The following is a 9,001-nucleotide window of genomic DNA, read 5'->3' on the forward strand; positions in this document are numbered from 1 at the left end:
GTGAATTTCAATGAAAACAACCTAATATTTTTAAATAAAATTATTTTTCTTTTTTTTGGAAAAAACTTCTTTTTGAAATAACTTTTTTTCCATTTGCAATTTTGAGCATGTGATAAAACTTCACCGGGCAAGCCCGGGTGAAATCGAGTACCAATTTTTTCTAGTTTTTTTTTGATACATTAATTTTTTTTGGACGTAGTATGCAAAAGTTATGGCCGTTTCTTTTTTTTCCTTTTTTTGCAAAAACGGTCAAAATTCATATCTCAAAATTTCTATACCAACTAGACACTAAAACCTAACAACATCTCAAAGGATTTTTATTTTTTCAAGATTTTATCATTTTTGTTTATTTTTTGAAGATTTTATCATTTTTGTTCATTTTCTATAATTCAAAGTATCAAGGTTTCAGATGAAAACCCATCTGCTACAAAGGCATTTTTTTAAAATTAGTTGAGCTGTAGATTTTTTTTGTTCATTAAATATGCACCATACTACAACATGTTAAAATCTACAGAAAGAACTAACTAAAAATAATAAAAAACAACAATTAAATGACTAAAACAACTATATAAGCAAAACAATATTTATTTAATTAAAATCCTAATTTAAATTACTCTAAAAATAACCAAATAAATCTTACTGTAACAACAATCTAACACATGAGTGGGAGCAAAAAGAATTAAATTATAAACTATTTGTAAACTCAAGTTATTCAAAAACTGGGTTTGAAGCAAATTTAAACAAATTCAAATTTAAACCATTCAATCTAATGGCACAAACAGAAACTAGACAAAATTTTGAATCTAATGCAAAAAGAATCAGTCAGAAACATTAAATATCCTAAAAGATATAAGCAATTTAAAACAGAAACTACAAACAAGAATTTAAAAACAGAAAAAAAAAATCTGAACACCTTTAGTCCCGGTTCGTGTCACGAACCGGGACTAAAGGGATCTACCCTTTAGTCCCGGTTCAATACACCAACCGGGACTAAATCCTCCAAACCCTTTAGTCCCGGTTCGAGACACGAACCGGGACTAAAGGTTCAAGACACGAACCGGGACTAAAGGTCCAAGACACGATTCGGGACTAAATCCTTCAAACCCTTTAGTCCCGGTTCGAGACACGAACCGGGACTAAAGGCCCCATTTGAACCGGAACTAATGCCCGACCGGCGCCTTTGCCGCTCGAACCGGGATTAATACTAACATTAGTCCCGGTTCGTAAAGGAACCGGGACTAATGTGTTTTTCGAGCTGGGACGAAAGCCCTTATTTCTACTAGTGCCGGTGGTCATCCTGCAGGCATGGCATGGCATGGCATGGCATCTTGAAGAAGAGGGGCAGGGGCGGGGGGGTTCACTGACCGCATGGCATGGCGTACAAGCAATAGGCATCCACTGCATCTGCATCTGCATGCATGGAATCTTGAGACGTGTCGGCGGAGGGAGCGCGCCCAGGCCCAGCATGCGTGCTTGCGGCGCTAGTCCAAAGACCAAGGAGATCGATAGTCCTACATCTACTTCTACTTACTAGTAATTGAGCACGTGCAAATGCACGTTTTGACTAATATTACATACATGAGAACCGACATACACTTCAAGATATTTTAATTCGTGCATATGCAAAGCACGTCTAGGTCAATGTATAATGTAAAATTTGCTATTGATAATTGCACATAACTCATATTTAATTATCAAGCAAATACTGATGTCAACCTCATTAGTGAAATCCTGAAGAAGAAAAAATGCACCACATGACCCATCATATATCGCAGAAACCACAGAATCATTTTGCATGCTTAGAACAGAGCACAGTTTAGTTGCTTGAGCTAAAAGATAGCAAAATCTTGAACATGTTGACACAAACTAACACATCGAACAAGAGATAAGGGAGGGGGATGAGGGTGACAGGCGACCACTCAAAAGGCCTTGGCTGATCTTTATGAAAATAGAAAAGATGAGTTACATGAAGAACCGTCTGGCTACACAGAGATGGTGTTGCTGACGTCTACAAATACAACAGAAGCAGAAATTTCAAGGAAATATTCAAATATTGGTACATAAGATATCGGTACAAGTATGAAACTTTATAAGTGATAATCCTGCATCATACTCATAAATGAAACTATAATCTTTCATATTTCAAATATTGACACGAAAACAAACAAACAAAAACTATAAGCAGGATGCCACCATGGAAATCATGAACCATGCATACTCTCAGAAATGACCAACCTTTCCAGTATTTTCATGGGAAGACATTGGAGAAAACATCAAAAGCTTGGAATATCAGGAAGTCCTAGCACTTAAATTTTGAGGAAGAAAATACTAATGACCATGGATCTAAGTGGACAAGCCAAAGGCAACCAGAGATGATAAAGACATGTCTCCATTCAGTCAATGACAAATAAAAGTGAAGATCCTTAGAACTCAAACGTGTTGTCATCTACTACCACTGCAAAGCATATGCATCGTGCAAGTTACAGTAGCGCAAATTAACTCACCTCTTTATTCAATTGCTGTAGTTTTGATTTTGTGAGCCGTGCAACCTTTGTCACTTCGTTAACATCCTTCTCCATGCGCCTTTTGATATCTGCAATTCAGTAAATCATGTGCAATGAAGTGCCTGTTCGGCAATGTACCACTCCAGTCACTCCGTTCCTCTGGAAACAAGGATCGACAGAATGCCCGCTCCAAAGAAATGAACTGCATGTCGCTCCGCTCCACCGCAGAGTTAGGAGCCGGAGTATCTCCGTTTGGCTTCCGAAATCGTGGAAGCTTGCAAACCTACCAAATGCTAGTGAACTTGTCAGATCATAAATTCATGAATATTTCAGTAGTAAATCATGTGCAATGAAATTGTGGAAGCTTGCAAACCTACCAAATGCTAGTGAACTTGTTAGGTCATAGATCATAACTCCATTTCACAAAATATTGTTAAATACACATATTAAAATGCTAACCTATCTAATGCCCAAAAAATGACACATGCTGGTGTCGAGATAATGTATCATCTTTTGAGAAGATATCGTATCATGTTAGGGTAGTCTTGCCCCCATCCTGGGATGTCCATTGAACTACTTGTAACCTGCTGTAATCGTCTCGTCGGAGACTGACTTCCCCTCTTTTCAATACAAAGAAACGCACATCTCTGCGTTTTCTCGAAAAAAAATGTTAATTCTTAGATCCACTCACAACCAGAAGTTGCAGTAATCTAAAGTAGAACAATACTCATTTAAATCTCTATAACAGAACAAATTATGCACAACAACAACGTACAAAAGAAAGAGAAAACTTGAAACTGCTATTTGGTAAATCGATGCTTGATTGGAGGTTGCCTTTCACTAAAAGTTGTAAAAGAAATGTAAAGGAATGAACAACAAGTTGCAGCATAAATGATAGAGCAACAAACTGGGATAGCTCCGTCTTTGAAACAACAATGCCATGGGAAGCGAAGTGATTCTGAAAAAAATCTGGTAAGGAAGGCCCAAATCAGTTTATGTAAAATAAAAAAACTGGAATTCTTTATTTCAATGCACTTCTGAAGAATGAATTGTACAACCAATTTTACAAAGGTCAACACCCATTTTGCCTAATGTAAAAATTAAACTCCAGTATCTATAGAGTTCGTAGAAACTTTGCTCCAACCGAATTTGAGTTTTCAATCAAATCTTCAGTAGTCAATGTGATACTACTACTACAAATTATATCTATTCTTTTTGCTAAATTAGTCGTACACTTCATACACAGTTATTAATCACAACAATATTCATTTCATATAGATGTCGTTACATATTACTGTATTGAGAATCGTAGAGATATATTTTTTAAACATAAGGATTAGAAACTATACCTGGAATGTAGAATTCTTAGGTGACACCTCCGCAGCGAAATCATAGTCTCTAAAGCTCGCTACTTCCCATAAGATTCATGGTTCAGCAAGAAAAATATGTTCACTCTCTTAGTTGCGGACTATGAAGGAATGATGGAACTGAAGTGGCCTGAGACAAATAATCTCAAAACAATACATGCCTCCTCTTTCAGTATTTCATTTATTATCCAGTCCCTCTCTTTAGCACTTCTCCTGTCCTTTCTCTTTTGTTCCTGTGTGCCTTAAAATAGAAGGTTGTACTTATAAGGTGGGTGTGCTCTGCCTGTACAATGATTATGTACTGTTTTTCATGGCAAGTATAGTTAAGGTGATATTTGAAATATAAAACACTTAATCAGAGACATGTTACATTCAATATTCATCTGACTGCAGGTAATAAGTAAATACAGTAAAAAGATGATAGAAGTTTACTTTTCTTCTCTTCGTGTTTCTTTCGCCTCCAATTCTCAGCAAGTCTTCTCTTCACCCTTTGCTTGTCCATGTTCACACAAATCTGACAGGAATAAAATCAGAAGTAATTAATATATGAACTACATATACACAAACAAAAGCAACTAATGTATCAACTACATACACAAGATGCAAACTTGATTCTGGTTATGAATACCATAAATAGTCTATAGAAACCTAACCTCTTGTCCAGAATCTTGAAGAGCTTGCAACGGTTCCACACGATCCTGGCCAATAATAACAAATCGTGACCCTTTATTATCGTCATTACTGCTATTACTGTTTACATTCCTCTTGGACAACTCTTCTAGTTGCTTTTGAAGCAATGGTGATATACCCGCCTGAATAAATAGATGATTCAAGTCAGTGAACACATAATAGACACTCTAGTCAGGTTAGGATACCATAATCGATCCATAACATTTACTCCATGACAGAAAACTAACCCCAGCCAAATAGCGGCGTGAGAATGTCTTAGGATGCAAGGGATGTTGCAAGAGTGCATTCAAATCCTGTGATTCAAAGAAAAATATGTTCACTCTGTTAGTTGCGGACTCAAACCCTGCAGACAAATCTGTTAACAATCGACTAAATTCATCTCTACAAAAGAAAAAGTCTTACATCTCTCTCAACAGAGCTGCAGTGCACACGTTTCATGTATAGCAAATATCTTCGTTGCTGCATTTGTTCCAGTCTGGATCTTGTCGCTTCCAACGGTATGAACAACATGACTGCAAACTCATAGTCACTCATAGTCGTTGCTTTATCCTTTTTTTTGCTGGCTTCTTCTTACAGTGAAGCATTGCTGCATCTTGATTTGAACTTTCTGCATTGCTACAACAGTAGATATACTCTGTTCATATGTTCTTTTCTTTTCTGCGTTGCATCTTGATTTAAACTGCCCCTCCCAGGGAGATATCAGTGTTTATATGATGTTCCCTGAAATTCTACTATTGTACAAATTCAGTTCTTGATGCCAATCGACACAATGTGAACAATGCTACTGTTGAAGATGAATTTCTCTAAATCTATTTCACTCCATAAAAGAGCCAAAATGTGAACAATGCTATTGTCTCCATCATTTTGATTTCACTAAACAGTAAATTCAGTTAAGTCCTTACGATAATTTGGAATTTGACCACAAGGAGCTGTTAGCAAGAATGTTCCAATGAAACATTTTTTATTTCATTACAAAGAGACACTGTGGATTATGATTGTTCACATTATTTTATTGCATCAATAATAAGAAGGATGGAACAATACTTTCCACTACAGAGAGACACCATTGGTCACTTTGTTTCTAAAGAGAGACACTACAGAGAGACCCTGTGAATGAAGCACAACACACACACCCACTCGACCCTGAACCCTGAACCTAAAATTTTGCTAGGCCATGTTCAGTTCAAACATTGTGCTGCTACACTGATTGAGCCGGTCCAATTTTGCAATGCAAACTGACACATGCTCGCAATCTTGTTAAGTTTACAAATTATCTTCAGCAATTATCTTGCAGGTTCATCAGCACTTGAAAGAGCAGCCACAACAAATTCAGTGTTCGGAGTACAGATTAACTGAAATCTGAAACCTGAAATTTTAATTGAATTTTACCTTCTTCTACAGGCAGAGGCGGATGCCTCGGGGGGTTGGTGACGGGGATCGGAGGGCGTCGGCGTTGCCCACCAGCAGCAGCGGTGAAAGCAGAGGTGCCCACCACCAGCAGCAGCACCCCACGGTCCTGCAGAGGAGCTCCGGACGGAGGAGCGGCAACTTGAAGAGGAGCAACAACAGCAGGACCAGGACTTTCTTCTTCCCGGCGCTGGAGGCGGCGCTGCTCCCCCCACTCGCTGACGTAGCCGCTGCTGCTGGGGCTGGGGCGGGCCGGCGTCTCCGTAGCCGTAGCCGTCCTCCAGCCCCTTAAACTGCTCCCTCCTCCGGGACGCAGCCGTGCTGCTTCTGCCCCTGTACGAGGCCGTCACGTGCCCCTCGTCCTCGTACAGGGGCGCGGCACTGGGGCGAGCGGGGCGGGGCGCTGCGCGGGGGGCGAGCGAGGTGCGGTGCGGCGCGGCGGATGCGGGGCGAGCGGGGCGCGGCGCGACGGCCGGCGCATGCGGGGCTAGCGAGCATGGCGAACGGGCGGAGGCGGTGGAGCGAAGGTGCGGGCGGGGTGCGGCGTAGTTACGAGAGACTATGAGTTGCTTATTCTATAGTTCTATTTACAGACTTGCTTATGGTATTCTTAATTTGCTTGATTCAATGGTAAGTTATTCTCAGGTTTCTTCTATGGCTTGGTCATGAATCGATGGAATGCTACAAAATAGCTTGAAGGTATTTGTTGTCTATCCTTTTACACTCTCCACTTTACGGGCATCTTGGTTTTACAATTCGATTTGCTCATGTGCATGATACAACAATGCATACGATTATTTGTTAAAGTTGTCCATGTTGTCTTTGTAAACTGAGTTTTGTGTGTAAGCCCACCGCGTGAGAGGTCCTACATAAGCCACTTGATATTATAGTGATTAATTTATAAGAATTTCAAGGCAATGAAGAAGCTAAGAAGGTTGCTCACAAGGTACTCCATTGATTTGAAGTTTAAGCTTTGCCTTCTTGCTTGGCAGTCTCTGCTATCTATTGTGCGCTTAAGTTAGATGTTTAAATAATTGGACACATTTAACAATGGGATAATCAGTCATGAAAAACTAAGGGTGTATTTAAGCTTATTGTGATTGGGAGCAGCATTTTAACAGGTGTAATTTCGTTGAAAAGCACGGGCATATGTGCTAGTTGTAATTAAAAGGGGAGATGTGAGCTTATGAAAAGTATTAATAGGCCAGCTGGTTTACTTAATTCGTTAAATTATTTAACGTTTGTTACGTGCCTACACTGTGTATGAGGGGGTTGTGCCTCCATCGCCATTGATCTGCGGGGCCCAAGGTGGATCGGTCGTAGGTGTTGTGAATCGGTCGGCGTGGGATTAAACTTTAGCCTCACCTCTTGCCTTGTATGAATGGGCTGAGTGGGCTTTTATGATTTATTAGGAATTTTAAAAATGGTTATTGAGCTAGGCCAAAATAGAACAAATTCCAACAATATCGATATTTTTATGTAAACTATGTATGAACTTTAATGAAATCATCTGGTTTGCGTGAATTTTATTTGGCCTGGTCAAATTTGTGTGGATTGCATGTGAATAGCACCCGTGTCCTCCGCGGACGGATGAGGATGAGGTGTCCGGTTTCGGGTCAGGTGTTTGTGATGCCGTATTGCGTCAAGGTAACATGGTCTGCTCGACCGCAACTCCACAGTTGAATGGTCTCTGTGTCAGGTTTCAAAATATGCCTCAACTTTTGACCTGATGGTGTGCGTAGTGGGTAAAGATATGTGTCGCATCCCATCGTCTTGCTGGCTTGCTGCGCCTCCTCAATAATCTTTTCTTTGCATAAGAATTATGCAGGAACATGTCTCACAACTAAAAATTGGAAGACGAGATTACCTGATTGCCTCATCATTATTTTCTGTTTTGATGGGGCCGTCCTAACTGCACCTGCCTTGATTCATTTGCCTGAAATGCACCTAGAAATGCTAGGGCACTGTTTAGTTTAGTGCAGCGTTGAGACTTGAGAGGAGGAGCCTAGAACGGCGCGCGCTGTGCATGTGAACCAGAGGGAGGGGCGAGGCGAGGCGAGGCGACCAAGACCAAGAAGCAGAGGCGTGCTGCCTGCCCTGCCGCTCAGGGCATCTTCAACAGTTTGTTGGTTAGCTTGTTGGTTAAATATGACATGTCATCAGCCAACACCTTAACATACAACTATTTCAATGGGTTGTATCTAGTTTGTTCAATAAGATGTGAGGTAATAAATAAGGTGCTCTCTCATTTTACATTGGAGCTTGTGCAAGGGTGTTGGTTAATTTACATACAACATTACTCTCTTTCCTCATTTATTGCAAGACGTATCATCAAAAATCCTATGTGTCAAAATTACCAACGACTATCTTACGACCATTGCAGATGCCCTCAAAACGGGAGGCCAGCGCCTCCACCGATTTGGGAGCCAGGCGAATCCTTGCCGAAACCGGAAAGGGAATCCGCTCAGTCAGTCGCGTCTCAGGCAGCCGGCCAAGATGTATCAGCACTCAGCAGGTACCACAGGCAGCCGGCCAAGATGCATGAGCATTCAGCAGGTACCACGGGCACAGGGCAGCACAGAGGCCAGCACTGCACTCGGTTGGGCTCCGCACTAGTGGGGACAGGGCCTTTAGTCCTGGCCCGTAAGGGGCTTTAGTCCCGGTTCACCAACCGGGACTAAAGGGGCGGGACTAAAGGCCTAACCTTTAGTCCCGGCCCTGTTCCAAGCCAGGACCAAAGGTGCTGCACGTGGCCGCCTCGAAGGGAGTACCTTTAGTCCCGGTTCTACTTACGAACCGGGACTAAAGGATCCGTCTGTTTTTTTTTTGTTTGTTTGACCCGAAAAGGTAGATTTTTTTTTAAAAAAAATCAAATTTTATTTTTGAATATTTTTTATGTTTTATTCCAATTTTCTAATCTTTAAATTATTTGACAATTTAATCTCTAATCATCCATCCTCACTGCTCTAGCGTGGATCACTCATTTCAAATCGTCTAACTTCCCGGCCGATCACCCATCCTTTCACTGCTTCA

General features: G+C 40.8%; 1 long non-coding RNA gene across 2 annotated transcripts; it reads right to left on the reverse strand.

Moving 5' to 3' along the window:
• Positions 1 to 1,789: 1,789 nt before the first annotated feature.
• On the reverse strand, positions 1,790 to 6,061 carry LOC123409848. 2 transcript variants are annotated; one of them, XR_006612918.1, is made up of 7 exons: positions 5,951 to 6,061; positions 4,789 to 4,854; positions 4,525 to 4,683; positions 4,304 to 4,385; positions 3,854 to 4,112; positions 2,505 to 2,787; positions 1,790 to 2,008 (listed from the first exon to the last, which is right to left on the reverse strand). It is a non-coding gene; the product is annotated as an uncharacterized LOC123409848 (long non-coding RNA). The 2 variants fall into 2 exon arrangements; XR_006612919.1 differs by lacking the exons at positions 1,790 to 2,008; positions 2,505 to 2,787 and adding an exon at positions 3,327 to 3,473.
• Positions 6,062 to 9,001: the final 2,940 nt, after the last annotated feature.

This window comes from Hordeum vulgare, chromosome 7H (assembly GCF_904849725.1).
Source record: "Hordeum vulgare subsp. vulgare chromosome 7H, MorexV3_pseudomolecules_assembly, whole genome shotgun sequence".
Taxonomy (NCBI): Eukaryota; Viridiplantae; Streptophyta; class Magnoliopsida; order Poales; family Poaceae; genus Hordeum; species Hordeum vulgare.